Source organism: Aquarana catesbeiana, linkage group LG01 (genome assembly GCF_042186555.1).
Source record: "Aquarana catesbeiana isolate 2022-GZ linkage group LG01, ASM4218655v1, whole genome shotgun sequence".
Lineage (NCBI taxonomy): Eukaryota > Metazoa > Chordata > Amphibia > Anura > Ranidae > Aquarana > Aquarana catesbeiana.
In genome coordinates this window covers 479,076,592-479,100,285 of record NC_133324.1, presented here as the reverse complement: position 1 = coordinate 479,100,285, position 23,694 = coordinate 479,076,592, and the positions used below count along the sequence as shown (strand labels likewise).

At 43.8% G+C, this 23,694-nt stretch overlaps 1 protein-coding gene across 2 annotated transcripts in view; it reads left to right on the top strand.

Moving 5' to 3' along the window:
• Window positions 1-23,694, top strand: part of FRMPD1 (FERM and PDZ domain containing 1) — a 286,616-nt gene that overhangs the window by 139,308 nt on the left and 123,614 nt on the right. The window contains exon 1 of one of the 2 annotated variants that reach the window (XM_073591539.1): window positions 907-1,065. The exons of the other annotated variant lie outside the window; for it this stretch is intronic. The gene's annotated coding sequence lies outside the window, so the exon portion shown is untranslated. Of the gene's footprint in view, window positions 1-906; window positions 1,066-23,694 lie in introns of those variants that run through there. 2 annotated transcript variants of the gene reach the window in all.

The window sequence follows — 23,694 nt, the reverse complement described above, 5'->3', positions numbered from 1 at the left end:
TGCCACCTCATCAGTGCCCATCAATGCAACCTATCAGTGCCCATCAGTGCTGCCTCAACAGCGTCCATCAGTGAAGGAGAAAAATGACTTATTTACAAAATTTACTGACAGAAACTAAGAAAAGCTTTTTATTTTTCAAAAATTTGGGTCTTTTTTTTTTTTTTTTAGGAAAAAATAAAAAACCCAGGAGTGATTAAATACCACCAAAAGAAAGCGCTATTTGTGTGAAGAAAATGATAAAAAAATTCACATGGATACAGTGTAGCATGACCGCGCAATTGTCATTCAAAGTGTGACAGCGCTGAAAGCTGAAAAATGGCCTAGGCAGGAAAGAGGTGTAAGTACCCTGTATTGAGGTGGTTAAATGAAATGTTTTCCTTTAGAAATGTCATTTTGCAGCGGCACTGTTGTACACATCACACAGATATACAACTTTACAGGCAGACTAAGGGGACCCCCAGGCACGATATTTAAAGGAATATTTCATTTTTATTGTTTAGCCTTATTAAAATCACTGCTCCTAAAAAATTGGTTGTTTCAAAAACTTTTTTTTGCATTGATATATGTCCCCTGGGGCAGCACCTGGGTCCCCATGCACTTTTTATGGCAATAACTTGCATATAAGCCTTAAAAATTAGCACTTTAGATTTTTCATGTTCATGTCCCATAGACTTTAATAGGGTTCCCATGTTTGCACAAATTTTTTGCCTGTTTGCATGTTCTGGTGCAAACCGAACTGGGGGGGGGGGGGTGTTCGGCCCATCCCTAATAGCCTATATGTACACACATGCTAAGTCTAATTTATATGGAAGCCAGTTATCCTACCACTATGTCTTTGAAAACTTAGGGTGTCTTGCGAGCTACCAAAATATCCTAATGACCCGTGCTATTTTTTCAGCTGCTGCAACTGCTCACAGTCCCATATGTTTGTGCTCTACAAAAATATGTACGGAGGAAACATCACTGGACAATTCAGGATCCCGCAGAGTTCCATTTACACAGAACCCAGAGGTGGTTCATATGCGTGAATAGACCAAACTTAATTGTGCCGTCACACGCCCTGAGGTGAGCAGATTCACATGGGGGGGGAGCACCAGTTTGCTGTCACAGTGATACATTTGGAGCACCATCACAAGAATTTGACAATACAGCATATTTTGAATGGACTTATGCATTATATATTATTGTTCACTTAAATGATCACACATTATTGGTATATGATATGTGCACTTTAATAGTTTATGCACTATTCACTTTATAATTCATATCAACCTTATATGGCACAGTAATTTATAGTTGGTTTATTGTTATATAATATAGTCTGAATTATGTAACATTATATAGCGCAGCACTATGTCTTTGAAGAGTGGCAGGAAACTGAAGTACCTACAGGAAACCCATGTTATGTGTTAGTAGGCATACATACTTACCATGATGTAGTTTTTTTTTACAGCAATGTCTATTTTTAGGGTCCATTCACACTAGGAACTGCATGTGAATCGCACAGGAATGTTGTGTGGTTCCTGTGTGATTCACATGCAGTTCTTTGCAGTGCGATTTCAGCCCTATTCATTTTGAACGGCCTGAAATTGCACCGCACCGCAGCAATTGGCCATGACTCATATACCTGATGCCATAAAGATCTGCCAAAGAATGTTCAAATTTTAAATTAATTAAAACACTAATTGAAAGAAATCAATGAACATCATAAGCAAAATGAAATCAAAATCCCCATAACAAAAACATTTGAATAAATCCAATAAAAACTATGAGCCGGAAGCTAGTTTATTCAATTTGGAAAACTACCAGCGTGACAGCTTTTATTACTAATTCTAAATGGTCACGTGATATTTATAGATTTCACAGGATGGGCTTTATTTGCACAAATTGTACTTATTTTACATTTTTACCAAACAAAATTCAGAGAAAAATGAAAGTTCAATGCTCGCTAAAATATTTAAAATGATACAGAGGTGGGGGGAGTCTGTCAATATCCATCTGTGTCCCCAATGGGGAGATTTAACCTCACTTCCTTTACTATAAAAAATGTGTAATATGTACAAGAAGTCAGGGGATATTCTTTTGATGGGGACAGAGACTTTAAAGTAGTCATTTATTTAGTAAATTTCAAAATATGTAAGGTTTATATCATTTTCTGTGTCTTTATGTATCAATGACACCCACATCCTGTCATTTCTTCTCCTGATGTCTTGGGGACAGGATGTAAGGGACAACTACCAGTGAGGACACAGAGAGCAATACAAACTTGACAGAAGCTCTGACTTTTACAGACTCTATGGGAAACTAAATTAAAAAGTTTTGGCTAGACCTGGGCTTTCTCAACAAGATTAACTCTCCAATGGATATATTAAAAACTAAAAGCATCAAAACCTATCATCATGAAAAATCATATGTACTTTTTTTTTTTCTTTAAAGCAAAGTATGGCCAGAGCTTTTTTGGCCATACTTCTCTTTTGGGTCACAGGAGTGCACTCTCCTGTGACCCAGAATCAGCTGTTAATGGGATCCACCCAGATGCCTGATCAGCATCTCTCTAAGCCAGCTGCTTCTGGCCCTCCCAGCCCTGCACACCACTGAGTACTGGATGGACAGAGAAGAGAAGGGTGACTGACAGTCACTGCTCTCTGCTCAGAGATGACTAAGAACTGAGCGATCAACAGTCATGTGACTGCTCAGTTCACGGTCTTAGAGCAGAGGGGGACAGATGCAGCATCACAGTGATCCTGCAGCCATAGGAGTGAGTATTTTTTTAGGCCCTCCAAAGCAGTTTTTATTTACCCATATCTATTGTTGTCTGGGAGGGGTGACCAGTGATCTTCTGGCAGCAGTCTAAAACCACTGTTGATCAGTCCCCTCATCAAGATGTCATTTTGCCTCTACAGCCTTCTGGAGCCTAAGAGGACCTAACCCCTAGACTGCTATTGTCACGTCACACAGGAAGAGGCATAGGTACTTAAAGAAGGACCTTCCCACTCTCCGGTTATTCCAACTACATTAATAGCATGGGCCTGACAGCACATTTGTACTGATTTTATTGTAAAGGCATGAAGCCCTTTTTAAAATAAATTATATGTATATGATAGATAGATAGATAGATAGATAGATAGATAGATAGATAGATAGATAGATAGATAGATAGATAGATAGATTAAATATATATATATTATATATACATATCTATATATATATATATCTATATATATATATATATAGATATATATATATATATATATATATATATATGCATATATATATATCTGGTCAGTTAAGTAGCAGGGGGGTTGTTATTCAGTTTCAGCTGCTTTGGTCTTAATGAAATTAACAACAGGAGCACTAGATGGGCAACAATGAGACAACCTCCAAAACAGGAATGGATTTACAGGTGGAGGCCACTGACATTTTTTTTCCCTACTCATCTTTTCTGAGTATTTTACACTAGTTTTGCATTTGGCTCGGGTCAGTGTCACTTCTGGTAGCATGAGGCGATACCTAGACCCTATAGAGGTTGCACAGGTAGTCCAACTCCTCCAGGATGGCACATCAATACATGCCATTTGCTGTGTCTCCCAGAACAGTCTCAAGAGCATGGAGGAGATTCCAGGAGACAGGTAGTTACTCCAGTAGAGCTGGACAGGGCCATAGAAGGTCCTTAACCTATAAGCAGGACCTGTATCTGCTCCTTTGTGCAAGAAGTAACAGGATGAACACTGCCAGAGCCCTACCTCCAGCAGGCCACTGGTGTGAATGTCTCTGACCAAACAATCAGAAACAGACTTCATGAGGGTGGCTTGAGGGCCCGACGTCCTCTAGTGGGCCCTGTGCTCATTGCCCGGCAATGTGGAGCTCGATTGGCATTTGCCATTGAAAACCAAAATTGGCATGTCTGCCACTGGCGCTCTGTTCTTTTCACAGATGAGAGCAGGTTCACCCTGAGCACATGTGACAGACGTGAAAGGGTCTGGAGAAGCCACAGAAAACATTATTCTTTCTGTAACATCGTTCAGCATGACCAGTTTGGTGGTGGGTCAGTGATGTACTGTGACATACTGAAGCAGAGCATGATCCCCTCCCTTCAGAGACTGGGCCGCAGGGCAGTATTTCAACATGATAATGACCCTAAACACACCTCCAAGACGACCACTGCCTTGCTAAAGAAGCTGAGGATAAAGGCGATGGACTGGCCAAGCATGTCTCCAGACCTAAACCCTATTGAGCATCTGTGGGGCATCCTCAAACAGAAGGTGGAGGAGCGAAAGGTCTCTAACATCCACCAGCTCAGTGATGTCATCATGGAGGAGTGGAAGAGGACTCCAGTGGAAACCTGTGAAGCTCTGGTGAACTCCATGCCCAAGAGGGTTAAGACAGTGCTGGAAAATAATGGTGGTCACACAAAATATTAAAACTTTGGGTCCAATTTGGACATTTTCACTTAGGGATGTACTTACTTTTGTTGCCAGCGGTTTAGACAATAATGGCTGTGTGTTTAATTATTTTGAGGGGACAGAAAATGTACACTGTTATACAAGCTGTACACTCTCTACTTTACATTGTAGCAATGTGTCATTTCTTCAGTGTTGTCACATGAAAAGATATAATAAAATATTTACAAATATGTGAGGGGTGTACTCACTTTTGTGAGATACTGTATATAAATATATATATATATATATATATATATATATATATATATACAGTATGTCATTAGAAATCCCTCTATTTTTAAAATATCATCTGTTTAGCCGAGACAATTTATTGATTGGCAGGTCTGTTTTCTTATGTACGTAATACTTTCAAATGTCTGGTCATTGTAAACTATTTTTATACCTACTTGTAAATAATGCACATTAACCATTTTACCCCCTTCATGACCAGGCCATTTTTTGCTATTTAGCACTGCGCTAATTTAACTGCCAATTGTGAGGTCATGCAACACTGTGCGCAAATGAAAATTGGTATAATTTTTTTCACACAAATAGAACTTTGGGGGTATTCGATCACCACTGGGTTTTTCATTTTTCGCTATATAAACGGATTAACATATTTTTTACTTTCTGTTTTAAAACATATCCAAAAAAGTCACATTTCTTCATAAATTTAGGCCAAAATGTATTCTGCTACATGTCTTTAGTAAAAAAATCCCAATAAGTGTATATTAATTGGTTTGTGTGAAAGTTATAGCGTCTACAAACTATGGTATATGCAGTATATTTGAAAATTGATCAACTCTGATATACTGACATATCTCATTTCTTGAGGCCCTTAACCACTTGAGCTCTGGAAGGTTTTACCCCTTCATGACCAGAGCATTTTTTGCTATTCAGCACTGTGCTACTTTAACTGGCAATTGCGCGGTCATGCAATACTGTACTGTACTCAAATGACATTTATATTTTTTTTTTCACACAAATAGAGCTTTCTCTTGGTGCTATTTTATAACCATTGGATTTTTCTTTTGTTGCTATATAAACCAAAAAAGACTGAAAATTAAAAATAAATTATAAACATATTTATATATTATATATATTTATAAAATGTGTAAATATATCCAAAAAAAATGTCTTCATAAATCAAAATGCTGTGTGATAAGCTATAAACATGCCCATTACAATACAGAAAGATAGATTATCTGCTTTATATTTATATAAATATGTTGATATGACCTTACACCTTTATTCAGTTAACCTGTCCAGAGATATTAAAGCAGAACTTTACTCTCCCTAGCAACTTTATATCATTTCCTCTCATCTCCTTTCTTTGGATATTTTTTATATATTTTTTTTCTTTTTTAGGGGGGATGTAACTTTTTTGGGAACCCCTCTCCGCAATTCCTTATTTCTGGCCTAGGCCAGAATGACATATCCGATACCCGCAGCCTTTTGGTATACCCACATCATGAGTCCCAGGGGGCTGCGGCACCCACCCCCCCAGTAAGGTCAGGAGAAGATGGTGGGGAGGGCCTGGATCTCTTCAGTGTAAAGGCAGATCCTAGGGAACACCGCTGGATCACCAGGCTTGTGAGTATGCTTTTAGGGAACAATTCAGCAATAGAGGTAAAAGGCTTCATTCACACGTCAGCTAAGCATCTTTGGGTGTTTTGGGGGCTTTTTCCTGAGTATCTGTAGAAGCATTTTTGTTTGTGTGTTTCAGGCTTAAGCAATTATTTTAAATTTTATTTTCGGTCAATGAAAAACTAATCACTAGGCAAGAATACTTGTGAAAGATGCGAAATATGCGCCTTTTTGGCGTGTCCCCATAAAAGTCTATTGGGACTGAAATGTATACTTCTGCCCCATAAAAGCTCATGTGCTTTTTTGAGTAATGAGCTTCCGGTGTGGGGATGCACCGCAGCACCACTAAATATAATTGACAGCCTAGTATTGAGCGTTGCAGCACTTCAGTTGGTGCTTCAAATCATGCTTCAAATTTCTTAGGTGTGTAAATAGGGTCTAAAGTGTACAAGTGTCAGGATCCTGTTAAGGTGCGTTCTGGATTCTGAAAACAACAAATTACACAGAGCTCAAACTGAGTTAATTTGAGTCAATGTTCTGATTTTAGCTCACTTGTAGTGGGTGCACTAGTAACTCAGTGATTGCTTTAATTTGTGTCCTGAAATTGCTGAAAGTAACTTACAGCCCAAATTTTCTTTATTTTATATAAATCAAGGCCTGGTATTAGTATGCAGATTCTTTTTCATTTACTCCTGTAGCACCTACTGCATATAACACACAAGGCTTTGGACCCATTCAAAACGAATAAAAATAATGTAACATACTCATCCGTGAGCATTATAATGTGTACTATCCCTTTAACCACTTCCATACTGGGCATTTTCACCCCCTTCCTGCCCAAGCCAATTTTCAGCTTTCAGCACTGTCGCACTTTGAATAACAATTGCGCGGTCATACTACACTGTATCCAAAAATTTTTATCATTTTTTCCCCACTAATAGAGCTTTCTTTTGGTGGTATTTGATCACCCCTGCGGTTTTTATTTCTTGTGCTATAAACAAAACAAGAGTGACAAGTTTGAAAAAAACACAATATTTTTTACTTTTTGCTATAATAAGTATCCAAATTTTTTTTTTTTTAAACAAATTTTTTCCTCAGTTTAGGCCGATACGTAATCTTCTACATATTTCTGGTAAAAAATATCGCAGTAAGCATATATTTATTGGTTTGCGCAAAAGTTATAGCGTCCACAAAATAAGGGGATAGAGTTATAGCATTTTTATTATTATTTTTTTTTTACTAGTAATGGCGGCGATCTTCGATTTTTATCGTGACTGCGATATTGCGGTGGACACATCGGACAATTTTGACACATTTTTGGGACCATTCACATTTATACAGCAATCGTCATATGACGGCGGCCCAGAACAACAGCTGCACCGTCCCGCCGTCATATGACGGCGGGCGGGCAGCAAGTGGTTAAACTGAAATGCAGACATAACACATATACATTTTGGACCCATTCACATCAGTGCCTGCTCCACTAAAGGAGCTCACAATCTAATGTCCCTACTACACACACATACTCTAGGGGCCAATTTCAGAACAAAGCCAATTAACCTACCAATATATTTTTAGATTGTGGTGGAAAGCCCACACAGACACACAAAAAATAAGCAAACTACCTGCAGCTAGTGTTCCGTTAAGGATCCAGACCAGAGCTAAGGTGAGCTCAATTTTTCTTAAAGCCCAACTCCAGACAACTAAAAGATTATCCATTGCAGTGCAGTTGTGCCTGCACTGCAAGGGCTAATTGCTAATTTTCTGCCTTTCCTCGGGTAGTAGACCATTGCCCGTAGGTTCTTCTCTCCCAGCAGTCTAGGGTCCTGGCATCATCAAGAACAAGCAGCAAGGTCCAGAGCCCTGCAACAGATGTGATGATGCAGAAGGACAGTCCACTGCAAGAGCGTAGAGGAGCACCATCTGCCAAGGGAGAGGAGGATTTGTGTTATGCAGTAATTAAAACTTTCTCCTCCCCCCTAGACAAAATGAGCTATTAACCCTTGCAGTGTGGGCACAAGCCCACTGCAAGGCATAAGTTTGAATTTTCCTAGCGTTGGGCTTTAAGTAGTGTGGCTGTGTTATGGATAGCCATAATTTTACCATTGGAGGGTTACTTTTCAAAATGAATGTAGTGCTCGTCATATAAATCAGCTGTTTTTTTTCCACTGCATTATCGACTTGTGGTTTGTCCTCTTGTATATCCCACAGGTCACTTCCACTTTGTGTTGTTATTCTACAGTTAGTTAACCATGAAATGTTATGTGCTTGCATTTTCTTTAATGTACAGGATATTAATAAATATGTATATATACATATGTTAAGAGCAATTCCAAGCAATACGAAAGTCATTTAGTGAATTAGTAATGTAGTCCAGGAAATGCAAATATTTTACTGGAGTAAAGTGTAAGTTTACCTTAAATTACCTTTATAAGGTTTCCTGTATTCCCTTCCAGTTATACTGAGCAATTTTGTACTATGTGGCCCTCAAACCCGTACCTATAGCCATACAAAACTATAAGGCCCAGCTGCCATGGGGCATGTCTGATCACATAGTCATTTATGCAGGTAGCAATAGCATTGCACAGATATACAGTATCTCACAAAAGTGAGTACTCCCCTCACATTTTTGTAAATATTTTACTATATCTTTTCATGTGATAACACTGATGAAATGACAATTTGCTACAATGTAATGTAGTGAGTGTACAGCTTGTATAACAGTGCAAATGTGCTGTCCCCTCAAAATAACTCAACACACAGCCATTAATGTCTAAACCGCTGGCAACAAAAGTGAGTACACCCCTAAGTGAAGATGTCCAAATTGGGCCCAAAGTGTCAATATTTTGACTGGACACCATTACTTTCCAGCACTGCCTTAACCCTCTTGGGCATGGAGTTCACCAGAGCTTCACAGCTTGCCTCTGGAGTCCTCTTCCACTCCTCCATGACGACATCACGGAGCTGGTGGATGTTAGAGACCTTGCACTTCTCCACCTTCCTTTTGAGGATGCTCCACATATGCTCAATAGGGTTTAGGTCTGGAGACATGCTTGGCTAGTCCATCACCCTTACCATCAGCTTCTTTAGCAAGGCAGTGGTAGTCTTGGAGATGTGTTTGGGGTCATTATCATGTTGGAATACAGCCCTGCGGCCTAGTCTCTGAAGGGAGGGGATCATGCTCTGCTTCAGTATGTCACAGTACATGTTGGCATTCATGGATCCCTCAATGAACTGTAGCTCCCCAGTGCCAGCAACACTCATGCAGCCTCAGACCATGACACTCCCACCACCATGCTTGACTGTAGGCAAGACACATTTGTCTTTGTACTCCTCACCTGGTTTCCGGTGACACACGCTTGAAACCATCTGAACTAAATACATTTATCTTGGTCTCATCAGACCACATGACATGGTTCCAGTAATCCATGTCCTTAGTCCGCCTGTCTTCAGAAAACTGTTTGCAGGCTTTCTTGTGCATCATCTTTAGAAAAGGCTTCCCTCTGGGATGACAGACATACAGACAAATTTGATGCAGTGTGCAGCGCATGAGCACTGACAGGCTGACCCCCCACCCCTTCAACCTCTGCAGCAATGCTGGCAGCACTCATACGTCTATTTCCCAAAGACTACCTCTGGATATGACGCTGAGCATGTGCACTGAACTTCTGTGGTCGACCAAGGCGAGGCCTGTTCTGAGTGGAATCTGTCCTATTAAACTGTTGTATGGTCTTTGCCACCATGCTGCAGCTCCATTTCAGGGTCTTGGCAATCTTCTTATAGCCTAGGCCATCTTTATGTAGAGCAAAAATAATTTTTCTCAGATCCTCAGAGAGTTGTTTGCCATGAGGTGCCATGTTCAACTTCCAGTGACCAGTATGAGAGAGTGAGAGCGATAACACCAAATTTAACACACCTGCTCCCCATTCACACCTGAGACCTTGTAACACTAACGAGTCACATGACACCGGGGAGGGAAAATGACTAATTGGGCCCAATTTGAATCTTAGGGGTGTACTCACTTTTGTTGCCAGCGGTTTAGACATTAATGGCTGTGTGTTGAGTTGTATTGAGGGGACAGAAAATTGACACTGTTATACAAGCTGTACACTCACTACTTTACATTGTTGCAAAGTGTCATTTCTTCAGTGTTGTCACATGAAAAGATATAATAAAATATTTACAAAAATGTGAGGGGTGTATTCACTTTTGTGAGATACTGTATTAATTAAATGCATATGTCACTTAGGGACCTAGGGATTTTTTGCTGAACAGTAAACTTAACATAACATCCCCAAAGCAATTACAGATAAACTACAACCTTTTCAAGATAAAAATAAATAATACTAAAAATACTAAAGAGGGACCTCTGTCTGCCAACCATCATTTTCTGCTTGTTATAACTGAACATGTTTGAATCAGAAGCAAAAACGCTTTTGTCTCATTACCAGCAAACAGGGCCGGACTGGCCTACCGGGATACCGGGAAATCCCCCGGTGGGCCGGCTGTCTGGCTGCCCCTGGTGCCGCTGTGAGGGCAGCGGCGCCTGAAAGAAACATGGCCGCGGGGCCGCCAGGCTGACATGCAACTGCGCATGCGCTAGCGCTATTCTTGGAAGTGTGTACGGGCTTTCCCGAGCTAACCGTGCTCGGGAAAGTCCGTACACACTCGGCAATTCTCGGAAATGCGGGCGCATGCGCAGTGACGATGGCGCAGAGCGGCGCCATTTTTAAAAGTACCGCAGTGAGTACTTGTCTGGTGGCCTCTTCCTCCTACTCCCCCTGCAGCCTCTGACCTCCTGCCCCCACTGCAGCCTCTGACCTCCTGCCCCCACTGCAGCCTCTGACCTCCTGCCCCCACTGCAGCCTCTGACCTCCTGCCCCCCCCTGCAGCCTCTGACCTCCTGCCCCCCCTGCAGCCTCTGACCTCCTGCCCCCCTGCAGCCTCTGACCTCCTCCCCCCCCTGCAGCCTCTGACCTCCTGCCCCCCCTGCAGCCTCTGACCTGTCCCCCCCTGCAGCCTCTGACCTCCAGTCCCCCCCTGCAGCCTCTGACCTCCTGCCCCCCCTGCAGCCTCTAACCTCCTGCCCCCCCCCGCAGCCTCTGACCTCCTGCCCCCCCCTGCAGCCTCTGACCTCCTGCCCCCACTGCAGCCTCTGACCTCCTGCCCCCACTGCAGCCTCTGACCTCCTGCCCCCCCCTGCAGCCTCTGACCTCCTGCCCCCCCCTGCAGCCTCTGACCTCCTGCTCCCCCCTGCAGCCTCTGACCTCCTGCTCCCCCCTGCAGCCTCTGACCTCCTGCCCCCCCTGCAGCCTCTGACCTCCTGCAGCCTCTGACCTCCTGCCCCCACTGCAGCCTCTGACCTCCTGCCCCCCCTGCAGCCTCTGACCTGTCCCCCCTTGCAGCCTCTGACCTCCTGTCCCCCCCTTGCAGCCTCTGACCTCCTGTCCCCCCCCCTGCAGCCTCTGACCTCCTGCCCCCCCTGCAGCCTCTGACCTCCTGCCCCCCCCTGCAGCCTCTGACCTCCTGTCCCCCCCTGCAGCCGCTGACCTCCTGTCCCCCCCTGCAGCCTCTGACCTCCTGTCACCCCCCCCCGCAGCCTCTGACCTCCTGTCACCCCCCCGCAGCCTCTGACCTCCTGTCACCCCCCTGCAGCCTCTGACCTCCTGTCATCCCCCCTCCACAGCCTCTGACCTCCCCTTTACCATCCGCAGCCTTTGACCTCCCCTGTACCATCCGCAGCCTCTGACCTCTCCTCTACCATCCGCAGCCTCTGACCTCCCCTGTACCATCCGCAGCCTCTGACCTCCCCTGTACCATCCGCAGCCTCTGACCTCCCCTGTACCATCCGCAGCCTCTGACCTCCCCTGTACCATCCGCAGCCTCTGACCTCCCCTGTACCATCCGCAGCCTCTGACCTCCCCTGTACCATCCGCAGCCTCTGACCTCCCCTGTACCATCCGCAGCCTCTGACCTCCCCTGTACCATCCGCAGCCTCTGACCTCCCCTGTACCATCCGCAGCCTCTGACCTCCCCTGTACCATCCGCAGCCTCTGACCTCCCCTGTACCATCCGCAGCCTCTGACCTCCCCTGTACCATCCGCATCCTCTGACCTCCCCTGTACCATCCGCAGCCTCTGACCTCCCCTGTACCATCCGCATCCTCTGACCTCCCCTGTACCATCCGCAGCCTCTGACCTCCCCTGTACCATCCGCAGCCTCTGACCTCCCCTGTACCATCCGCAGCCTCTGACCTCCCCTGTACCATCCGCAGCCTCTGACCTCCCCTGTACCATCCGCAGCCTCTGACCTCCCCTGTACCATCCGCAGCCTCTGACCTCTCCTGTACCATCCGCAGCCTCTGACCTCTCCTGTACCATCCGCAGCCTCTGACCTCTCCTGTACCATCGGCAGCCTCTGACCTCCCCTGTACCATCGGCAGCCTCTGACCTCCCCTGTACCATCGGCAGCCTCTGACCTCCCCTGTACCATCGGCAGCCTCTGACCTCCCCTGTACCATCGGCAGCCTCTGACCTCCCCTGTACCATCGGCAGCCTCTGACCTCCCCTGTACCATCGGCAGCCTCTGACCTCCCCTGTACCATCGGCAGCCTCTGACCTCCCCTGTACCATCGGCAGCCTCTGACCTCCCCTGTACCATCGGCAGCCTCTGACCTCCCCTGTACCATCGGCAGCCTCTGACCTCCCCTGTACCATCGGCAGCCTCTGACCTCTCCTGTACCATCGGCAGCCTCTGACCTCTCCTGTACCATCGGCAGCCTCTGACCTCTCCTGTACCATCGGCAGCCTCTGACCTCTCCTGTACCATCGGCAGCCTCTGACCTCTCCTGTACCATCGGCAGCCTCTGACCTCTCCTGTACCATCGGCAGCCTCTGACCTCCCCTGTACCATCCGCAGCCTCTGACCTCCCCTGTACCATCTGCAGCCTCTGACCATCTCTTGTCTTATATCACGTCTGCAGTCTGGAGTGGAGTCAACAGTGGGAGTGCCGCAGGGATGGGGGTCATGGGAGAGGTCAGACATGTATGGACTGTGGAGAGGAAACTATGGGATAAAACCAGAGCCACCGAGCTGGAGCCGACTGACTGAGCCCTGTAAGGTGCACCTGAGAGGAGGTCAGTGACAGCGCCGCCAGGCCTACCTGAGGGGGGGAGGGGTCAATACAATATTGTAAGGGGGCACTGATATATAGGTTTCCCCCTTATATCAGTTAACCCCCTTACTTTAGTGTTTTCTTTCTGCGGAAGGTACTCTCTGGTCACCAGAGTCCTCCCCACATTCCCAGAGTTCCCCTTTACATCATAGTCTGCAGGATTCCACCTTACAGTGCAAGGGGGAACTCTGATGTAAAGGGGAATGCAGTGGACTCTGATATAAGTGGGGTCTCTGGTCACCAGTGCCCCCCTTTTATATCAGAGTTCCCGCTTAGATCATGATCTGCAATGTTTCCCTTTATATCAGAGTTCCCTTGCACTGTAAAGGGGAATCCTCCTGATATATGGGGGAACTCTGTGTTGGGTTATATTAATCTGACGTTCATGTAAATGGAGAAATATGGTTTTTGACTTTTGTTTAACTTAACACATTGCTAATAGCAGTTTATAGCTTAAATATTGATATTTGCACTGAAAACTGCCATTTACGGCGCATTTTTTTTTGCAGTGTCAATAAAAAATGTGCCAGTAAATGGCATAAGTTTTTGCCTTGAAAAAAATTGCTGCTGTTTGTAAAAGCCATGTCTCTCTTATCTATATATAAAATACACTCTTCAAATGTGCTTTAAAATGCATGGTTTTCCCTTTTGTGAACAAGAAAATAAAGACGTTATGCGGTTGGGCTGGTATAAAAATACTATGGGGCTGGTATGAATTTATTTCCAGGGCTGGTTTTTATTCCCAGTCCGGCCCTGCCAGCAAAGCTTTCTTTCCAGCGCTTTATTAGTCAGTCAGGATTTTTTATTGTTGGAACAGGATACAATAACATAGAAACATAGAAGAGTAACAACAGTAAAGGCCAAATGGTCCATCTAGCCCATCCCTTGCTACCTTTTTTTCTTAACCCTAATCACAGTATGGCTCTAACTTACTCCATGTTATTTGAAAGGAAATCCATGGTCACAGCATACACTTGTACTGTATATTATAACATCAACATTGTAATAGCAATACAAACAATAGTTATATTTGACAATCCAATAAAAGCTTCCTTGAAAAATATTCTTTCATGTTGTGAGTGGTGCCTGTCTTTCTGCAACTTCCTGGATTCCCAGCTTGCTTTGCAGCTTCTCTTGTGCTGCTTACTTTCAATTTCTAAGGACTACATATCCCATGGTATCTTGCTGCATACAAGCAGTGATTCCTGTACTGACTCTGCCTCCTGAAACTCCTCTTCTCAGTACATCTGTTGATTCTGAGGCCAGCTCTGTGAAATGTGCGACACAGAAGTATCTACTCACAGGACACAGTGAATACGTGTCACAGAATTCAAGGAAGTAAATGTGCGGGGCGCTTTACAAAGTTTACAAACTTCAAGACTGCTCAGATTAATAGGGGTAGGCTAGAAATAATTGAAACACAATATGGAAATTAATATATGAAGTTAATTTTTTCCATAGACACACTTTAAAGGATACTGCAATTAAAAAAGAGCTGAATAGGGGCTACCATTACTGGCCTTTATTTGAAAATGCTAGTTACTTGGCTGTTCCTGGCTTTAAAATTGTAAGTCAATAACCTATAAACTGCATGCAGATCAGGGGAGTCAAAGTGAAGGCCATATGCCTGATCTGCATGCTTACCTGACTCCAAGTCAGTGACTCGAAAACAACACTAAAGTCACAAATCAGCTTGATAACCTGGCATTCACTAATATTCACAGTGCAAGTGTAATTCGAGACATAACCCGGTAATCCTCCTTTCCACTCCTGATCAAATTTCTAAATCAAATGAAAAACCTTCAATGCAGACACATAGTGATTTTTTAGTATCATAGGTCTGCCCATTGCTGGTCAGAAGATGATCCTTACCCAGATAGCAAGCAATTAAGCTTCAAGTTTGAAAATGACTTACTAAGCTATTGCAGGACTTTCCAGGCTTCACAAGTGTGTTGCACATTTGCAGCAAGTCCGCATTGCATGACTCCAGATCAACTTTGTTTGCAAACATTCCGCAAGTCTGCTGCAAGTTCTGGTTCAGTTATGTTGTGCAATAATCATCCCACCACAGGGGTCACTGTGGCTGAATTTTCATGCTATGGACTTGCAGGGCTCTTGTTGTAGAATGGGGTAGGCAACCTTTTGAGCACAGTGTGCCAAAAAATATTTTCAAAGAAATTGAGAGTGCCAATTTTATAACAAAAAAATGTCAACTTCACACGCTCAATCACGAAAAGGATTCTTTATAAGGTAAATGCTGTAAACTACTTGAGTAGTAGTGACAGATTAACACCCTGGAATCTCACGCCTCAGATCAGCCCCAATTCCTGCAACTCCACACTTCAGATCAGCCCCAATTCCTTCATACCTCTGATCATTGTCCCCCCTGCAAATCTGTTCCACCACTGTACCCCCCCTGCACATCTGCCCCACCACTGTAACCCCCTGCACATCTGCACCACCACTGTACCATCCTGCACATCTGCCCCACCCCTGTACCCCCTGCTCATCTGTCCCACCACGGTAACCCCCTGCACATCTACCCCACCACTGTACCACCCTGCACATCTTCCCCTCCCCTATACCCCCTGCTCATCTGTCCCATCACTGTATCCCCTGCACATCTGCCCCACCACTGTACCCCCCTGCACATGATTTTCTGTCTCACCACTGAACCACCATCTCATCTGTCCTAACACTGAACTTATCTGCTCATCTGCCTCACCACTTTAACCCCCTTTCTCATCTGCCCCACCAATGTACCTCCTACACATCTGCCCCACCACTGTACCTCCTGCACATCTGTCCCTCCTCTGTTCCCCCTGCTCATCTTTCCCACCAATGTACCTTCTTTTTCCCCTGCCCTGCCACTGTGCCCCCCTTCTCATCTTCCCCAACACTGAACCCCCCTGCTCATCTGTCCCACCACTGTAACCCCCTGCTCATCTGCCCTATCACTGCACCCTCCTGCTTTTCTGTCCCACCGCTAAACCCCCTTCTGTTCCCTCCCACTACTGTACTGCCTGCATATCTGCCTTACCACTGTAGCCCCTTGCTCTTCTGTCCCACCACTGTAACCCTGCTGCTCATCTGCCCCATCAATGTACCTCCCTGCACATCCACGGACATATCCCCATGCTCTTCTTTCTCACTACTAAATCACCTTCTCATCTGTCCTAACACTGAATCTATCTGCTCATCTGCCCCACCGCTGTAACCCGCTTTCTCATCTGCCCCACCAATGTACCTCCTGCACATCTGTCTCACCACTGTACCCCCTGCTCTTCTGCCCCACCTCTGTTCCCCCTGCTCATCTGTCCCACCAATACACCTCCTTTCACAACTGCCCCACTGCTCTACCCCCCTGCTTTTCTGTTCCACCACTGAACCCCCTTTGCTCATCTGCCCCACCGCTGTAACCCGCTTTCTCATCTGCCCCACCAATGTACCTCCTGCACATCTGTCTCACCACTGTACCCCCTGCTCTTCTGCCCCACCTCTGTTCCCCCTGCTCATCTGTCCCACCAATACACCTCCTTTCACATCTGCCCCACTGCTCTACCCCCTGCTTTTCTGTTCCACCACTGAACCCCCTTCGCATTTTGCCCAACACAGAACCCACCTGCTCATCTGCCCCATCACTGTACCCCTCTTCTGTCCCACTGCTGAAGCCCCTTCTCATCTCTTCCACCACTTACCTCCCTGCACATCTGCCCCACCGCTGTACCTCCTGCTCATCTGTCCCACCACTGTAACCACCTTCTCATTTGGCCAAACACTGAACCCCCTGTTAATCTGCCCCATCACTATACCCCTGCTCTTCTGTCCCACTGCTGAAGCCCCTTCTCATCTCTTCCACCACTGTACCTCCCTGCACATCTGCCCCACCGCTGTACCTCTTGCTCTTCTGTCCCACCTCTGAACCCTTCTCATCTATGATATGCGTGATATGCCGAGTGGTGAAAGGAAGCAGAGATAAGACACATCTACCTGTCCTGGCACACTCATCCTGCTGACTCACCTCCCGCATCCAGCCCACGTGCTTGTATGTGATGTATGTGATGTACGTGATGTCACATACAAGCATCTGGAATGGATGCGCAATGATGAGCTCAGGTCAGGGGTATTTTCTGAAAGCAGTGGGCCTGTGTGCAGGATCATAAGTTGGGCCCCCGCAGCTGAGAAAAAGTGCGGCGCAGCAAAAGTTGGGTGTGATTTTTATTGCGCTGAATGCTGGCCATGGCTTAAAGGGACACAGAGTGCAGGGGTTCAGTAGTAAGTGACGTCAAGGTTCAGGAATAATTTCAACAAAGTTCCCAGAAGCTCAACAGTTATTCCACAAACTGTCACCTGATTGGGGTTTTCTCAATCACAGTAAAATCCTTTCTTTCTGAGATTGGTAGTGGCAACCAAGCGAGTCATCTTCCTCCCAGATGGTATGGGGCTAGCAGGATTGTGATTGGTTCAGCAGTGGCCAATGACAGTCCTCCTCCTCCTCCTGGAAACAGGGACTGCCCCCCCTAGCAGAACTGTACCCAATCTCTTCCCCATCACAAAAGCTGACGATCACAGTTACAGCAAAGTTTTAAACTGTTTGGGGGCACAGTGCCTCCCCCTCAGTGCAGATGCAGCATGGGGAATTCTGAAATTGGAATGCATTATTGTCTCACTGACATTTCCCTGTGCTGCTGGGGAGGGAGTCGAGCGTCTGCAAAAGAGGCTTTGAGTGCCGCTTGCGGCACCAGTGCCGGGGGTTGCCTACCCCTGCTGTAGACTCACCACTGCAAATTTGCTACAAATTGGAAAAGTGTCAACTAGAACTTGTGGTTCAAGTGCTCTACATGTGTACAACTTGCCAGTGAAAATGTGCAGTAAGTTAACAAGACTTATAGTTCAACACTACCACAAATTTGTGGCAAGTTATCCTCGCTATCTGGCTTGTTGCTCCTTACCCTGAATTATGTACTAAGTTATAATGAATCTGCTAAGGGAACATCATTAGAGTGCCAAATGCTTCCCTTGGTGTCTTTGCATTTGATCTGATGCTTTATTCCTGTTTCTATGATGCCCTGAGCTCCCTTGCTGAATAAATAGATAGTTGATGATTAAAATATGTTCAAGTTTTCTGGCATTTTCAGTATGTGAGACCCTGAAACCTGTGAGACTGAAACAGTGAGCTAATGAGAAGAAAAGGATAATGCCTGAAAGACTTGTAGCACCCTGGGAGCCAGCTTACCATTAGAACACATGGAATGAAATATGTCTTTCTTCTTATTTGAAGGTCCTCCTCCAGAAGACTAAGTGCTCTGGTCATTAGGATAGATCAGAAAGGATGCTAAAGGTGAGAAGTGGCCCTGAATAATTGAATGGGGACAGGTGAGGTGAGCCCTATCACTTTTGTATAGAAGAGGTTGTGAGCTTGGTGAAGAGGATAGAAGGAAAAAAAACAGGGAAATGCTAAGGATGTCATTCATAGTTGATGTTGGGATACACTGGAACACAAGTTTGCATTTATGGCCATCTCATGAAAACAACCCCCTTATTTGTAAGGTTAGTGTGTGTGAATACCATGTGTTACATCAACGTTCTGTGGGATTTTGTGGACTTGTACGTGAACAGTAAAGGGCTTATATCAATGGCGTTCATACCGTATTTCTTTGTATGAAATTCTTTTGCATGTCTATCTATTCAAGGACTGCTTATATGTATATTTTTATAGAACTTTGAATTGCAACTTTTTCATAGTGCTATTGTAAGCATCCAGATGTCCTAACACCAGTCCCAAGGACAAAGAGCTGAGTAATTTACAGCTTCATAGAACAAACAGTCTTCAATATTACATTTAGTGACAATTCTCCTTAAGCCACAACCCATAAACCTACCCACAAGTTGACATCTGCACATTGCCAGATCCTGTTTCTAAGTTAGAATAAATTATTCATGTGCACAGCACACGAGTGCTGCTATTTTTATCAGGAGAAATTAAAATATGAATTTTGCCTAAATGTGAAAATCTGTGGAACGGGATTGCTTTCGTGTTTGTGCTATATATCTGACAATAGACAGACCATATTTTGGGAGAGATTGCTAATGGATGGCAGCTGTTTGTGTCTCATTTTTTACTGTGATACGTCACACACAACATCTTTATTTTTGTGTTTGTAGTTTATGTGTAGCGTGATGTAAAACCATTTTTTTTTATTATTGCCTTTGAACAATCTAAAATACATATGGGGAGCTTCAGATATCTATTAATATATTGTTTTCTGTATATGAAGGTGTACTCTACTGTCATGCACGTTTCACTTTATTACACTTTAATTCACAGATATATTTTTTTTATATATTTTCTTTTAATCTTCACCCAAATGATTTTATTACTAATTCCCTAACTATTGATAGATTAGCCAATAAAAACATTAAAGGTAATAGTGTGCAAAGAGCTCTGCAATATAAAACTACAATGAAAAGCAAATGATGAGTTGCGTTATTGGGAAGAATTGGGCTTTATAAAACCATCCCCTGCTAAGGGCTAAACAACAGGTTTGCTTTAATTCTCCCCTGCCAGCAGCATGTACTTACCTTCCTTCATAACCCTGCTGCTCTGTTCAGCACTGAAGGTACTGGAGTAAATACCAGGTACTTCTGGGTATGGTGGCACATTTGACCCACTCCATATGACAGCACTGTCACTGGTGAAGTCTATGGTCCAATGTAAGCTATGACTCCATCTTACAGATGGCTTTCTTTTGTTCCTGTTGGCTGAACAGAGCAGTGGGGGAATGAACGGAGGGCGAATATATGTATCTGCATTAAACTGAAACTGTTGCTTTTACCTGCATAGGCAAAGCACAGGTTCAATTAAAGTGAATGTATCGTGATTTACTATATACTTGCTTTATTTTTTATAGTCAGGACTAAAAAAATAAAATTTGTAAAAATATTTTTTCTTTTTTAGTCAAACACATATTGCATACTACTATTTTGTGTTCTCGTTTCAAGCCAACAGATGATATTTTAGGGCCTCTGTTGACAAGCATTTGTTCGCTTCGTAACTGCTTCTCCCCATACAAGTCTAAAGAAATACAAAAGCAGCTAGAGCAGGTCAAACCCAGGTCAGTAGCAGGTCAACAGCAGGGCAGATGCACCTGTCACTGAATTCTGACAGATCAAAAGCAAGTTTAAGTAGAACTATAGGCAAAACTTTTTCTTTCATTTTGGATATAGTAAGGGAGGGCTATAACCCCAGTCAGATTTTTTTTTCCGCCATTTGTGCCCTATTGCATAGATTTTACTTCACTTCCTGTCCCGTAGCCAAACAGGAAGTGAGAGGAAATCCCTACAAATTAAGAGCATTCCGTGGGGACCCCCAGGTCACCAGAACTTGTGTCCCCTTTGGAAGATTTACCCTCTATTCTGGGAGCAACCCAAATTTAGGATTTTTTTTAACTTTCACTTTCAATGATAATGGTAAACAGGACAAATAGAGAGGATGAATCTCCTTAATGGGGGCACAGACAGCAAAAAAACTGATAATCCCACTCCACTCTATCCAAAACAAAACAAAAATTTGCCTGTAGTTATACTTTAAGCACCCCCTTCTGCTGAAAAAATGCCTATTATTTACAGGGATCAGGAACTCAAAGTGTGAAAAATACACAAAGAATATACTAGTAAAAAGAGAAATGTTAAAAAGTTTATGAGCCTAAAAAAAAATTTGACCTCAGAGAGTGGGAGAGAGAATTAGGGCAAGAATTTACTCCACCACAGATTCAAAAGATGATCAAAATGGCACACTCCACCCCCATTAGCTCCCGTGTCCAAGAAATGTTCTATAAATTTCTTACTAGATTGTATAGGACCCCATCCTGCCTGGCCCAGATGTATCCTAGGGCTGATGCTCAGTGTTGGCAGGGTTGCGACAAATGGGGCATGTTCCTCCACATGGTGGTCATGTCCCAAATTTAAGGCCTTCTGGGAGGCCATCACCCTGTGGATCAAAAAAACGACTCTCAGACCCATAGAGCTTTCTCCGGTGCAATTTCTTTTTCATGGGACCCCCTTCCTCCATTAAATTGTACAAAAAAGTGTTACTCCACACTTATTAAATGCAGCCAAATCCCTGATCCCCAGATTTTGGAAACAAACATCATGCCCCTTGTTACTAGATTGGAAAAAGAGGTAGATGCTATTATGGAGGCTGAACGGTGGATTCATATGGTCTTAGACCAACAAGAGAAATTTAAAGACACTTTGTCGGGTTGGATGTATTACTCTTCAGAGATTTCCACAAACTAAGAGTACTCCTCGTACCTTACTCAAGACATGATATATCTGATGCACAATGCCCCCATAGCCTTACCCAATGCTAGTTAGATGGAGTTGATGCTTGCTCTCTACTGATCCTTTCTTTCTTTAATTATGTCCCTTCTTTCCAATACCCTCTTTCCTTTCCATGATAGTAATGCTCCGTGTGCGTTGCATCTAAACATTGTTTGCACATTAGGCACTTCAGGTTTTTTCAGGTACAGTCATAAGGCTGGTATATATATTACACTTTGGTCTGCCTCCGCCTGGCCGTTAACACCCGTTTTGAGGAAGGTGTGAGGACAGGTGGAAACCTAAATGTCCTTAGTGGATCATCCGTACCTGGCCCTTAGATGAGCATCATATACAGTATGCTGACTGTATTGGAATTGCACTGAAGTGTTAACTTATTGTACACTGTTTGTTTACGTCTACTTGTGGATCATTGTTGCTCTGTTTGCAATCTGTATCTCTTGTAAAATTCAATAAAAATTTAATTACAAAAAAAAAAAAATGACCGAAAACCATTTATAGTATTTTCTTTTTTAATTAAAATCATTTGCATATTCTTTACAAGCCAGTCATGGAGTGTAAGGGGTCAGTGCTTATTATTATTATTATTATAATACAGGATTTATATAGCCCCAACAGTTTGCGCATCGCTTTACAACGTTAGGGCAAACAGTATGGTTACAATACAGTTCAATACAGGAGGAATCAGCTTTTTAATTCATTTCCCTAATCAATGAGATAAAGCTGAAAAAAAATCAGATTCACTGCACCTCAAAATTACTAGGAAGTATGTTGAAAATTGCTTATTTGCATTAAGTTTGCAATACTGTTTAAACTTCCTCGGAAAAGTGGCTTAAAGTATTGTATATCTAAACCAAAATATTTTTTTTCCCGTTTTTATAGAGTAGGGAATAGTTAAAACCATTGTGTCCCATACAAGATATGACATTTTATTTCCTGTCTCCTGTCTTGTAGACACAACAGGAAGTTAAAGAAATCTCTCCAAAGTGAGATTCCCCTTGGACAATTTTTATCAGGACCACTGTCCCCATTGGAAGTCTTGAAAGCGATCACCATATGAAATAAAGAGGGTGAATCTATCCAGTGGGCACATAAAAATCTATGAAAACCTGACAGAGCTTATAATACTGAATCTGACCTTTGTATGAAAAACGAATTTCCTGTTGTGCCGACCCACTAGATTTATAACAGAAGATAGTGGGTCAGCACAGAAAAGTTTACAGATTAATTGAATAAATTGAAGAAAAGCCAAATGATGCTAACCAAGTAAACGACATGCAGATGCATGTTGTTTTCTGGGTCAGTGACAAAAAGGGATGAATTTACTAAAAAAGGATAGAAAGTGCACTTATGCCGCGTACACACGGTCGGACTTTTCGTCTACAAAAGTCTGACGGGCGCCGACGGACTAAAGCTGGCTGACAATCCGATCGTGTGTGGGCTTCCCCGGACTTTCAGCGGACTTTTCCAGCCTTAAATCTGACGGACTTTAGATTTGAAACATGCTTCAAATCTTTACGTCGTAACTACGCCGGACCCAGAAATCCGCTCGTCTGTATGCTAGTCCGATGGACAAAAACCCACGCTAGGGCAGCTATTGGCTACTGGCTATCAACTTCCTTATTTTAGTCCGGTGTACGTCATCACGTACGAATCCATCGGACTTTTGTGTGATCGTATGTAGGCAAGTCCGTTCGTAAGAAAGTCTGCCGCAAGTCCGCCAAAAGTCCGACAAAAGTCCATCGAAAGTCTGTCGGACAGGCTGTCGGACTTTTGTAGACGAAAAGTCCGACCGTGTGTTTGCGGCATTAGATTACTGAATAAAATGAAACACTGTTTACTCTGAGTAATAAAATTATGTGGAAGGAAAATTTAAAGAAACAAGCGTTGTTGAGTGAGTAAACACAGCTTCAGTTCAATAATAAAGATGGCTATACACACTTAGATCACATCCTGTGGGCTGAAGGAAAGAAATCTAATTGATACCTTCACCAACTATTAACTGCTGGGATGGATGGGATGGATAATACTCCCCTGGCAGCTATTCTATTCTGGCAACGGGCACCTGTGTCTGTCAGAATACCTGAACAGTGCCTACATCTGTCTGAAGGCAGGGTCTGACAATTTTCCACCTAGCTCCTTCGACAAAAG